Source organism: Lates calcarifer, linkage group LG17, assembly GCF_001640805.2.
Source record: "Lates calcarifer isolate ASB-BC8 linkage group LG17, TLL_Latcal_v3, whole genome shotgun sequence".
NCBI classification, from domain to species: Eukaryota; Metazoa; Chordata; class Actinopteri; family Centropomidae; genus Lates; species Lates calcarifer.
The window spans coordinates 23,390,074-23,403,338 of NC_066849.1; the positions used below are offsets into that span (position 1 = coordinate 23,390,074).

Here is a 13,265-nt window from a genome sequence, read left to right on the forward strand (position 1 = left end):
GGTGAGATGAAGAGAGTATTCCAGAGGGCTTAAGGGCATTTCACAATGTTAAAGGGGTAGGTTTTCAATTACAGTGTGTGTGCATGTGTGTGTGTTCACATGACAAACATCCAAGCCACCTATACTTCTGTGCCACTAGCCACCCTGCACAGTAACACACACTTTTTGTGATACCATAACTGACAGGATAATATACCACACTGTTTGTTTTTTTTTAAGTATTACATGAAATGTGAGAAGTCTGAGACATCAGTGTGATTACAGTAAATACAGGAGATCACCAAGAAGCTGGCAGTCTCTGCTGTCTCCCACACTGCATTTTACATTCTGTGCCACAAGGTCGGATATGGCAGAAAATCTGATGCTTTATGGAGACTGTCTTCAATAGAAAAACAACAGCACTAGTTTGTTAAATACTGGTTTTAGAGCAGGTCTTATGTTTAGTCATGGCATTTGAAAGAAATGCTTTGATTCAGATTTGTTCATTGCTAAATGAAGAAGTTTAACGTTAAAAGAAAGGAAAAAGGAAAAAATTGATGAAAATGAATAAAAGAATGAAAATGGATAAAAGAATGACAAGGAACAAATGCAATAAAACTTGAGTGCTTAGCTAGTCACTCATCAGGGTTGGTCATTTCAATCTTGCCTGTGTGGCTTAAAGAAAGGTAGGCTCACCCCTCTCCATCCAGACTTTGCCGCCTTCTCTTCTCTGGGGAGATTTTGCCAGAGGTTGAAGGTCTTCATCATCTCTCTTTCTCCTTTCCTGGATTAACCTGGACCGGGCCCCTTCTGAGCAGCTGTGGAGTTCTAAGAAAAAAAGGTGTTAGTTTGTTTACAAGCTAAAACTCCCTCATCATAAATAGGTAGACTGACCAAGACTGACCCTATATCTAAATTTATTCCTATCAAATATCTTCCCATCTCATATCTAGCAGTTCTGTGGAGGGGCCAAATATATATTTTTTCTATTGTAAGCTATAAGAGGATTTTATTTTACAACAGATCAGATTCTAGTTGATTTAAAATAAATTTATCCCTAGTGTGTGTGCATGTGTTTCCATAGTTCAGCTTACTTTTGACACAGCCTGTCACTTCTTTATTGAGGCTTAAGCTTCTCCTGTTCTTGGCTGGGGTGCTGTCATCTGATGTCATGTGGAGATCTGCGTGGTGACTTTGGTGGACTCGATTGCCCATTTATCTCTGTCAGTGTGGCAGCCAGGCATTGACTCCTTCTTTTCTTTGCTGGGGAGGAGTCTGGGCTTTGATGGCGATCAAAAGTTTGGAATCTGCATCTTCAGCCCTTTTTCTTTTTTTTGTGGGACTGTTTTCCCCGGTGATGATGGTTCTCTGGGGGACGGGATGCTCGTCGCTGCTCAGTCCACCAGGGTCGTCCTCAGCGGGGACGTTTTGGATGACTGGGATGGCAGTGCTGGTAGATGTCTCCTCAGTCAGGAATGTTTGCAGGGTCATCTGAGCCTTTTCTTCTGTATTACCAGAGCTCAGATCCTGGCACATGCACATCACCTCCATGCACGAGTCCACACTGGAAGACAACCAATCGCTGAGCCAAACAACTTAACCTCTATATCTGAACTTAAATATCTATCAACACAGAAATAATACACACAGCATCTAAGCAGACACTTACTAGAAGCTGTTGCTGAATTTGCCAGTGAAGTGGCTCACTGTAACAAATGGATGTTGAAGCAGCTGGCTTGGTGTAATTCTTTTCTGCTGCATCCAACATCAGCATCTGCGTTAAAAGGTCCATGAAGTTCACCAGGTCACATTTTTCAGCACCAGCTTCGTCTTCCGAGAGGTTACCAGACACTGTCATGAGATTGTTCAGGCTGGCAATCGTGTACAGGGTACAGATAAAATATCCCATTTCAGGTGGTGACTAAAAAAAAAGTTTTCGCTAATTTGTTCCAAAAGCAATGGACGTCTGAGAGGAACAACTGAATTGTATGTTTTTATTTACCTGATTACAGGTTTATCAAAGTCGTCCATCTAAACCAGTAAATGGGATCTACATTAAGCCACGCTAATTTGACTGTGGGGGTTGTGTGTTTGTATTCCGCAAAGGTGCAGTTGTGTATTTCCATCAGGAACAATGATTTTGCTTGTGTTTGTTACAACTTGACCTCTCACTCTCTGTGTCTCTCTCTCTCACACACACACCTGCACATAGGGGATGGTTCCTGAATGAGGTTGGACGTTAGTAGTTGGTTACACGTGACTAGTCATGGCTAATTCCAGCAACACAAAGGGTGCTCTGGATGCCAGCAAACACACTCTCAAACACACACCATGTCACTCAGATCATCCTGTCATCCCACTGGTCCAGAGACTGAAGTTAACTGAAACTTAAAGATATGTATTTGACTCTGGCTGTTGCTCAATTAAAGTGCGTTATCCACTAATCTTAATAATATCCAGGCCTGAGCTGCGCATGGTCGCTCACTGTCATTGGTGAGAGAGTGATTGTGAGAATAAGAGGCCATGGATAAAAACTCTATATAAATGCAGCCAGTCTTACTACACACTATATACTTCAGTCACTTTATCTATTGACCATGAAACAGGAAACAGATCTGCTGCTAGCGAGGCTAACTAAGCCTTCCTTGTTATATTGACACTGTTCATGTCCAGTGAGGTATTGAGGGACTTTTATGTATTCAGACAAGAAATGGCTTCCTACTGTTGTATAATACAGTGTTGCCTTAGTGGCTACATAGGTCTACAGCCTATATCTTATCAGGCTCCCCTCCATATCTATATATAAACATTATAGTATACATAAATCAGTTGCATTTTAGATCCTCTGTGACTGGACAACTCCTACTTAGTTTCTCAATGTGCACTCTGCTTCAGTTTGGTCCAGTTCTTTCATCATCAGCAAGGAGCACACATAATTATGGGAGGACATATTTATTTAAAATGTATTGTTTTATATTTATTTTTACATGTAATCAACAACAGAGCATAGAAACTGTAACAAGTGAATGGTTAAAAGTTAAAAATTTGACAAAATTGTCCTGGTGAGGCTTTTGAAGGTAAAATGTAGGTATATTTTTTATTAGTAGTATGTAGTCCTAAACATATTATATATGTCATATACTGTAAATGAGTGCTTGATTGATTGACTGATTAGTAATTACAGCAGACGGGTGTGGGTTAATAAAGACTTTTGAAGGACAATGTGACATCTTTTTTTAGTACAATAATGTCTTTGTTAGAGCTGTGTTTACAATGCTAATTATGCTAATAATAATAATAATAATACATTTTATTTATAAGCACTTTTCTGGACACTCCAGGACACTGTACAATATACAATAATCAATAAAACAACAATGGATAAAATAAAAGAAATCTAGGACGGTGAAGTTGCAGTAAGTATAGTTAAAATGGTTAAAATGAGTAGGTGATCTTAAACAGATGAGTTTTGAGTCTGGGTTTGAAAACAGGAAGAGAGTCAATGTTTTGGAGGGCTGGTGGCAGAGAGTTCCAGAGCTGGGGAGCGGAGCTTTCAGCCACTCTGGTGCTGAGGCTGGCAGAGGCCACAATGAGGGGGATCGAAGAGGAAGCTCTGAAGGAGCGGGATGGGGTGGTGATGTGTAGGAGGTCAGACAGATATGGAGGGGCAAGGTTGTGTATGGCCTTGAAGGTAAACAGGAGAAATTCAATTCATAGTTTAACCGGGAGCCAGTGGAGCTGCTGATGGGGGTGATGTGATGGTATGAGGGGGTTGTGGTGATAATACAAGCAGCAGAATTTTGGACCAGTTGAAGCTTATGGAGAGACTTTTGAGGGAGGCTAAAGAGGAGAGAGTTGCAGTAATCAATGCGGGAGGTAACGAGGCTATGGACAAGGATGGAGGCAGCATGGGGGGTGAAGGAGGGGCGGAGTCAGATATGCCACTGTACTGCATATGCAGCAACTGTTTTGATTTGGTCTTTCATGCTCATGTACATATTGTTGCTGCCATGTCTCACTGGTGTTTTTTTGATGAAAAGGTAAAGGTGATGCATATAATTCTTACATCATCCCATAGTGAAGGAAAACTGTATTGTCTTGGGCCATTAACACATTAATCACCTGAAATTTGAAAGAGAAATCTGACTGTGTATCAAATGTTTTTATCAGTTACCCACAATGAAAATAAAGCCGTTGTCACTGTGTGTGCGTGTGTGTTCACTTCACCATGTTTACTGATTAATCTGTCATCCATCACTATCAATTCATCTCCGCCCTGTAAACAGAGATATCAGTGATGGATCACTCTGATTTCTATCCATAGACAGGACCTAATCAATAAGGTTAAACACACTAATGTGGTTCTAGAGTGTGGGCAAACAAGAGTGTGCGTGCGTATGTGTGTAGATGGGTGGAGGAAAAAGGGCAGGCCCCATTGCCTGTTGATCTGATGTAACAGAGTCAGTTTCATGACCTGAGGCATTGATGAGGATGAGGAGGAGGAGGAAGTCAAGAAGAGACAGAAGGGAAGGGAAGCAACATGAAGAGTCTAAAATGACAGACACACACACATGCACACAGAAACACAGAGAGACTTTGGGTGTCAGCTTCCATCAGTAGCCTGTATGGCTGTGAGTTATGACCACAGCTATGCGATCATTTACACTTGCTGCTGCAGATAGCCAGGGGCTATCATTTGTGTGTGTGTGTGTGTGTGTGCTGAGATTACACACTTGCCTGAGTGTATTAGTGTGTCTGAAGCACATCGCTGAAGAAAAACCTAAACAGAAAGTTTTAATCATTTTTTTTTACATTCCAGCTATAAAGAAATAAAGACACATACTTTCAAAGTTCCAGTAAAGCTTTGACTGAATAGTTTCATCTTTATTGAATGTGTATGAAATAAGTTCAAAACAGCTTTTCACAAAGACACATGGGCAGCATGTGAGAAAATCCACTGGGTACAAACTTACCTGTTTGTTTAAACTAATTTGACTGATATTTAAATATTTGTGCATATTAGGAATACAAATACTCCAAATATGCTCAAATATTAATACCACAGTAATAACCAAGCTTTGTGTAGCTGTATTTTAATGCAGTTTTTAGATAATCTAATAAGTTTGGGAAGGATTTTGAAACAAGAGTGGTATAAAAGAGAAGTTTTTTGCTTGTAAACCTTCAACTTCACTGAATATGTAAAAATCAGCAAAGTTGAAGATGTGTGTGTTTCACCAAAAAGCAGTGTTGTGCTAGTTTCTCATGCAATTCTGGAACAGTCCTGATACTCTGTTCAGGATGCATCTTTAAACGTGTGAAATTTGTGACAAAATTAAAACTGATTTTAAAAAGCTTCATTTAAAAGACAAAGTGAGATATGTGACTTCCCCAAATCTCTATAATAAATATCTAGAAACTGAAGCAATTCTTCTGGCTGTGGGTAAAAGAAACTATAGTTACAGTGGCTTTAGACTTTTATTTTTATAATGTTCTTTACTCCATTATGACCCTTCATTGAGGTATATGGCATATATAAAGTTACATGTAAGAAATCTGGCTCTGTAGTGTAGTGAGTGAGACATCTGACCTTTGGTCACTGTTTTGAAGCCACAACGGACAATGTGAGAGAGTGAAAACACTGGCTCTCAACTGAAGGATAAGTCTTTAATGGATGGGTGCTCGTTGTTCTCCACTGATCGCAGGGTTTGGCGGTTTGGTCCCTGGCTCCTCCTGTCTGCATGTCGAAGTGTCCTTGGCCAAGATACTGAATCCAGAGTTGCTTCATCTGCCAAATTAGTAATTGTAAAAATAAGCTAGATGGACATTGGCACAAAGTTTTATTGTATTTTTGATTAATTAAGAAAATATACACAAGAGATTGATATTGTACAGTGTCAAAATCTGCAGTTGAAATGTTTAATTCACATTACAGAACAGTATATAAATGTAAATAAATACCACATATGATAAGTCAAGCAAGGAAACCCCCCAGAAACAACATGTATAAATGTTTGGTTTTCATCTGTATTATTTGAAGACATTCCTCTACCCTCTGCCAAAACTGTTCCCAAAACCTCAGAGAGGTGTGTGTCCTGTCCGGCTGAAACCTTCTTCTTTTCAGTTCAGTTCAGGTAATTCCAGTTCAGATCAGTTCAGCTTGATTCAGTTTAATTCAGTTTGCTTCACCTGGAAATGACTCACACCACTGACAGCAAGCTTTGGTTTACTGCCGTGTGTGTGTGCGCGCGTGTGTGTGAAATGTCAGCATCTTCTCCATCTCCTGTACTCCTGTTGGTTTTGGTGTTACACCATCAGCAGCACCTACAGGGAGACAGAGACGCAGGGTTATTGTACTTGAAGAAGAGACAGGGGGGCAGACAACACTCAGGTGTGTGTACATGTAATACCTCTGTCTTACTGTCTCTCACTCTCTGCCGTAGTCAGACTGCTATAATATGAAAACCACACACCTCCAGGATGTCTGCTTTTGAGGAATAAAGGGGAAAACTGGGGTGTTTCGTTAAATGTTTCTGTAAAACAAACATGCATTTTTAAAAACATGGAATGTTTTTTTTAGCTCGTGGTCATATTTTGCTTACAGGAAACTAATGAGTGCTTAATTCAGCCAATGACAGAACAAAAATACAGAGTGGTGGAGGTGCAGCAGAGGGATGAGGCACCCACACACTCACACACTCAATGACACACACATAGAAAATTCAATCATGTCTCTGCTGCTGCCTGGGGGAAACACACTGTGGAAACCTCACTATACTGGAAAATCACCTTTTCCATGTTATTTTACACAGCAGCACCCACACTACACACACACACTACACACACACACACAGTCTGGCTTTTACACAAGGAACCAAAAGATCTGATTTTTATTTTTTTTTTTAAAGTCTTTATGGTGTAGATCTCACGCCGTCATGCTCGTCTGAAGCAGAGGAGTCAGTGAGGAATGTGATTTTTATACAACCGTGAAAAAAAATTACATCTATGCCTCAAAGAGCTTAATGTGATCTTGTGACAATGGAGGGTTTGGTTTGTGTCATCATGTTACCTGATCTGACTGCCAACAGTGGCCTACATAAAAATATAACTGGCTCAAAGTGCAGGATTTAATACCCACTTCTGAATGATTGTTTGGCAGTTACCTCTGTGTTATAATGACAGTTACACAAGTACAGGGAGAGTAACTGTGATATTTTATTGTTAATTTATACATCATTTATGTATTATTGATCTTCCCATGAAACTGTTGCCAGGACATTTCATCATTACTGCACAAACCAAATCATAATATAAATAGATGAAAGTAACTGTGGAAAGGGACGTTAACTCAAATGTAACTTTAAGGGCTATGGGTAATGAAAGCAGCATACACCTACAAGCTAATAGTTCATATACATAGAACAAAGTCTATCAATCGCTCAGGTGACAAACACAATGTTCATTGAATGGGTTGATAAATGGTTCAATCAAAAAGGAAAACATACTGAACAAGTGAGTAAACAGAGACAACCCAATCGACGTCCATATAACCACTGAACTGTTTTATCAACTACGCTGTGGTGACAGTGTAATCACTGGCTGGATTAAGTTCTATTCATGGTTGGAAATTCGTTAGATGGTGGTTGAGGTGGATGAAGGGTATACAAAGCAAATGACAGTTACACCAGAGACTGAGGTTCACATTCAGAATCTCATCTGTGGTTAGGTTTGGGAAAGATCATGGTTTTGGTTACATGAAAATAAACATGACACTGTATTAATACAGATCACGCTTCTTCTTTAAACCTAAACAAGTGCTATGAGAGCCCAAACATGATCCTGAAAAAGTTTAATAATGTTGTTACTACAGGTGGATAGTATCATGACAGATTGAATATTTTGGCAGGAAACAAATGTGTTGTCTGTTAACATTTTACTGATTCATGTAGTGTCAAAGTATTTGTGACTTGCCAAATACATACATACAGGTCACAGTCCTCAAAATCTTGCAATAAGACAAAATCTCACACGATTGTAAAACAGACATGTTGTTAATACATGCTGCTATGAAGAAAATGCAAAATTTAAATAAGATAGTGGACAGAAAAATTTAAACTTTAAACTCTGCAAAAAGAAAGAGGATGACAAGAGGTAAAATAGTTACAGAGTAATCAACAGGCTGTTGAGGCCCTTTTACAGTGTGGAGTGAGGGGCTAACAGGTACTGCTAAGTGTCAGGCACCTTTGTAGCAGTGCTGCTAAGTCATTTTTCATCAAATGTTTGTGTTATTTGTCTGCAGCATATATACGTTGATGTAGTAAACTGGTCGATCTACCAAAAAAACAGCATGTTATTAGGACAAAGAGAGTTCACTGTTGGACTGTAGAGATGTGAACCATCAGTCAGTGGAGATCTGTGGTGTTCTGCTAATGTTACAATCAATTCAGAGGCCTGTGGTGTAATTCAAAGTGTCAGAGAGGAGAGAAATAACGTGTTGAGCATCTCGTCAAAATCGCTCCAGCTTAAACGGCCTCTCTCCAGAGTGTGTTTAGGAAATTAAAGGCCACTGATTTTTTTTTGCATAATTGTCTATTTTATCATTTTATTACAGCTAGCTTTCCCCTGATGGGCTCCCTTTATGATTTATCAAATACAATTACTGCGTGACTTATTTCAGGAGCCTCTCCATGGCTGAGGACCATTAATGTGTGTGTGTGTATATGTGTGTGTGTTTCAGTCTTGGTGTATTTAAATAGCATTAAGTAATTGGAAAAACAGGAAAAGAGGCCAGAAAAGCTAAATTGTCTTTGTGGATTTATACTCCCCCCCCCCCCCCCCCCCCCCACCCCACCCCCACCCCCCACCCCCTAATTTCCTTCTCTCTCCCTGATTTTCTCTCTTGACTCTCAGTGTATATTCCAGAAGCTGAAATTTTAAATGTAAAATAAGAGAAAATTGTGTGTTAATTGACACAGAGAAAGTAGTTTAGAGTAGTTTTATTTTTCTGCTACAAAGATATTTCTCAGGAAAGCAGAAGGAGAACGACAGAGAAAAGGAAAGAAACAGAGACAGAGAGAGAGAGAGACAAAGAGGTTAAATCCATACCTTCCCCACACCCTGTTAATGAAGTGTAGGTGGTGTCCTGGTCAGTGCCGCTAATTGAACAGTGGAGATTACAGCAGCCGCCTGCCCTCTGTGAAAAGAGGGCCATGTTCATTAGTCGTCGCCATATAATATTCATTCTCAGAAATATGTAGATAGTAATCTATGCAAAGAGCTGTGGGGATGATTTTAAAGCTCTCCACATGTACTGTGGTAGCAATAACTCAAACAATCATCATCAGAAGTATTGCAGCTGTTGGGCTGCTTATGTTCATCGTATCTTAACTTCCCTGCTTGAAGATAATAAATTGAGCTTGGTGTGTGTAATTTATTTTACTCTCAACATTTATAAATGCCTTAACCATCTCTTTTAAAACAACACACAGCCCTCATTAATGTTTGAGAATTCATGTGTGAAAGGGATCTTAGATCAAATTCATATAACACCTTGATCTGTCACAGGGTACCAGTCATACACCTTGAAAAAGAATATGCATTTATGAAAAGACCCATTATTTGTGCTGAGAAGACATCCAAATATTATTATATGAGTTATTTAGTAAATATTTGTATGTACACATACTGCACTCACTCTGACAGGGTGTGTGATATTAATTTTGAGGCATGTCATGACATGAATGCTTTTTGAATTGTAGCTCTGTGTTACATAAAATAGTACAGTATATGCAAAGCAGAGATGTCATCAAGTCCTGTCATTGAAAATTCAGCAAACCTGTAAACAAGATTTGGCCTCAGTACTGGCACTGAAAAGGTGCATAGCAAAATCACACAGGAGCCTTAAAGGTTTGCTGTGTTTATCCACAGAGCAGAGCTCTTACAATAAAGTTCAACATGTTAACGTCCCCTGCAACCCTTAACGGATAAGCGGTATAGATAATGAATAAATAAATGAATGAATGTTAATGTCTCACCAGACTTTTCTACTAAATTCTTGTCTCTGCAAGAATTTAATGGAAAAGTCCATTGTGTCTTTTATTCCACAATCGCTCCTCTGTGGTGTATAAAGACTGCTATCGTCACTGCACACTGAGTCAGTGATGAGTCAGTATGTATAGAATTGCATGAAGCACATTGGGTCAAAACTTAAATTAATAAACTGCTACAGTGTGAATCCTAAGGTATGCTTCTATCTAAGTACAGTGTAGACTTTAAGAGAATAAGTATGCAAAACAAGATTTCATCATTTAAGGAGCACCAACAACTGGTAAATGTTGGTGTTTCATTGCTGCCTCTGGCATTTCATGTTATGTACCTTCACACCATGTGATGCCTGTGTCTGTGGTCCTATATATTTTTTTTATATCTGAGGGGGGTTTGTGGTGAAGTGCAGGCATGTAATAATAGCTGGGAGCAACATGCTGAATCCTTCCCTGCACTGTCAGACATGAGAAGAAGTCGCAGCAGGTGCCTCAGCGTCTTTTCTCTGAATAAATAGCCTGCATCTGTTCATCAATTTTTCAGCTCAACTCGGGACATTTTTTAAAATGTTTATTTATTTTTTTTTAATGTCTGGGGTTTCCAAATTCAAAATGTGCTTGAGAACAGGTGGATTAGACCCTGGATAGGACAGAAAACAAGCAGGCGTGATGCTGATCCATTCATCGGGTTTCCTGACGCTGCAGTCACTGCAAATAGAGTTCAGTAGAAACCCAGCATGTCTTTATCAGGACAAAAACAAAACTCTTCTCTGCTTCTGTCACTTTTCTAACCCCAGCGAACCCCCCTTCACTCCCCTCTTTCCCTCCCCCCTTCAGTTGCCTGTCCAGCTCAGTGGGACCCTCTCTCTCTCTCTCTCCCCCAGTCTCTCGCTGTCTCTATGCCTCTCTCGCCCCCTCCCTCAGGGCAGAAGTAAACCACGCCTTGAGGCCCTGCTCCCATTGTGTGTCCTCTGCTACTTCTGTTTGGGGCCTTTGTGTGCCGCTAATCAGCCGTGGGGCCATGCTCAGCCCTGAGTGTGTGTCTGCGTGTGTGTGAGTGTGTGAGTGTGTGTGTGTCTGTGTCCCTTGCCCTCATTACGTAGCCACACTGGGAGGCCTGCATGGGAAGTTTCTGCTGCACTATACACCTCCCTCCATCCCTCCGTCCCCCTCCTTCTCTCTTTCCCTCCCTCTAGCTGTCCATCACTCCCTTCCTACCCACTCTCATCTCACCATCCCAAGACTTAAAGCTACACTGGCCATGATTTTTAAATAAGACTGCACCTGTTTTAAACTAAATCAAAGAGTGGTGCTACAACAGAGAGCATAGATTCTTTAGTCACAGAATATTATCTGTATTATTTTGGTCTTGGCATGGTCGCTTGCTTGAACTGCTGTAATTTTCTCCCGTAATTGATGCTAAATGTAATTCTAAAAGTTTAAAAAAGATGATTTAGCAAGAACCCTGTGTCGAGAAAGACAGACTCCTCCACCCCAACACACACAGGGGATTCTGGGTATAGAAATTCTCAAAAATGAAAAACTTTTTGTCTCTTCTGTCATTGAGCTTTTACATGCTTAGGATGAGTCAAATGATGATGAATAGCCTTCCATGTAAAACTGGTGGATGACAATAGCAATGTTGTTAGGTTGCCACTGCTGTACCTTGTTTTAAGTGAGCTTGTGTGGTAGATTTAAGCTTATGTTTTACATATTTTCATAGTATGTTTTATGTATTTTATTATGTTTTTAAGTTCAAATGTCAGTCTGTATTTAACCTGTATGAAAGACAAATTCCCTCTTGGGATCAGTAAAGTTAAGTTGAAAATGTTTCCTGTGGTGACATTTACCAGGCTCAGTTTTAACAGAAAGCTGCAGGAAACATCACAGCACGTGACACGTTTTTTTGGCTGGTGATCTTTAAAGAAATTTAACAGTAATGAGAGCTCAGTACCACAATGGAAGGTGAAGAAAAAACTGAAACATTATCTCTTAAATAATCTAATCAATTTCACCGTTAGTTAAATACATGAATACACTGGAGTAACTGAAGTGTCTATTGCTCTTTATGGCTCCCCTCTGTCACCCACAGGGTGCCCCCTAACCCTTCTGTTCCCTCCCACTCCTCCTCCACTTCACCTCCTTCTCATCTGTCCATCCCTTCTTTTCACTCTCTCAGCCTCCAGTCTCCCCTCCTCCTTCTCACATCCATGATGTATCACCTGTCCGTGTGTGTGTGTGTGTAGTGTGTGTTGTCTGTCTTGGTGCCCGATGGGGTTTTAGCCACTGGAGCTCTTTGACTTGAGGACAAGCGTTGTCTGTTCATCGCTCATCTAAACACTCTCTCTCCCTCTCTCTCTCTTCAGTCAACAGCTACACTGCTATCTCAAATTTCAGTGTGGGACTGGGAACATCTTTCTCTCTCTCTCTCTCTCACTCTCTCTCTCTCCCTCTCTCTCTCTTTCTCTCTCACTCCTTCCTCTCTTCCTTTAGAGCTCATTTCTTCCTTTACCGGAATTATCACAGTTTTCCTGTCCTGAGTTCCTCTCTTCTCTCCAACAATTTGGCTCCAGATCACCAGGTCTCCACCTTGACAGAGCAAAGCAAATAGCAAATTATGTCCAATTCAGTTACTTAAGAGCATCACTTCAAATCAATACACTAGTTAGTACAGTGCAAAGGGAGTCAAGTGCCTTTGAGAAAAACAATAAATCCTCAGTTTGTCCAAGTGGAGAAGTAGAGATCATCAGAAACCAACCTTAAGTAAGAAGTCAGAGAACGTAGATCAACTGATGCTTCCTAATCATCCCAAATGCTTCACACACTATGAAGCCAACAGAACTATATCATCTGCATAAAAGCAGAGCTGCAACAGAATCAGCAACATGTAATAGCCTTGGTAGCCCTCAATACCCACCAAGTACGTATTGGACTTATTGCCTATGAAAGGTCTAAGTGGCTAAGAGCAGCAGTACTGTCACCTTGTTCTCATATCTTTATAAATTTTCACCAAAGGGAGGGGAATGAAGAACCTAAGGAACTCAGGAGTTTTACCTGTGTTTCAACCAGAGGAACTGAGGACTAAATGTAATTCCTCTATCAAACTTCTAGGCTGCTCAGGGGGTGATACTTCACTCAACATTGTTCACTGATCAAACACAGACTTCACGGCTGCTATAGCTTGTGTCACTTCATTCACAATGGAGAAAATTGTTTGTTAAATGTTGCCATAGTTTTTTAAAAATTCAT

At 40.2% G+C, this 13,265-nt stretch overlaps 1 long non-coding RNA gene across 7 annotated transcripts in view; it reads right to left on the minus strand.

The window, feature by feature from the left end:
- Positions 1 to 4,838: 4,838 nt before the first annotated feature.
- Positions 4,839 to 13,265, minus strand: part of LOC127143480 (uncharacterized) — a 151,455-nt gene continuing 143,028 nt past the window's right edge. For 3 of the 7 annotated variants that reach the window (XR_007814935.1, XR_007814936.1, XR_007814930.1), the window contains 3 exons: positions 9,082 to 9,169; positions 6,387 to 6,463; positions 4,839 to 6,300 (listed from right to left, as the gene is read on the minus strand). This is a non-coding gene — a long non-coding RNA (uncharacterized LOC127143480). Of the gene's footprint in view, positions 6,301 to 6,386; positions 6,464 to 9,081; positions 9,170 to 12,528; positions 12,606 to 13,265 lie in introns of all 7 variants that reach the window. The other 4 variants (XR_007814933.1, XR_007814934.1, XR_007814932.1 and 1 more) reach the window with 3 other exon arrangements.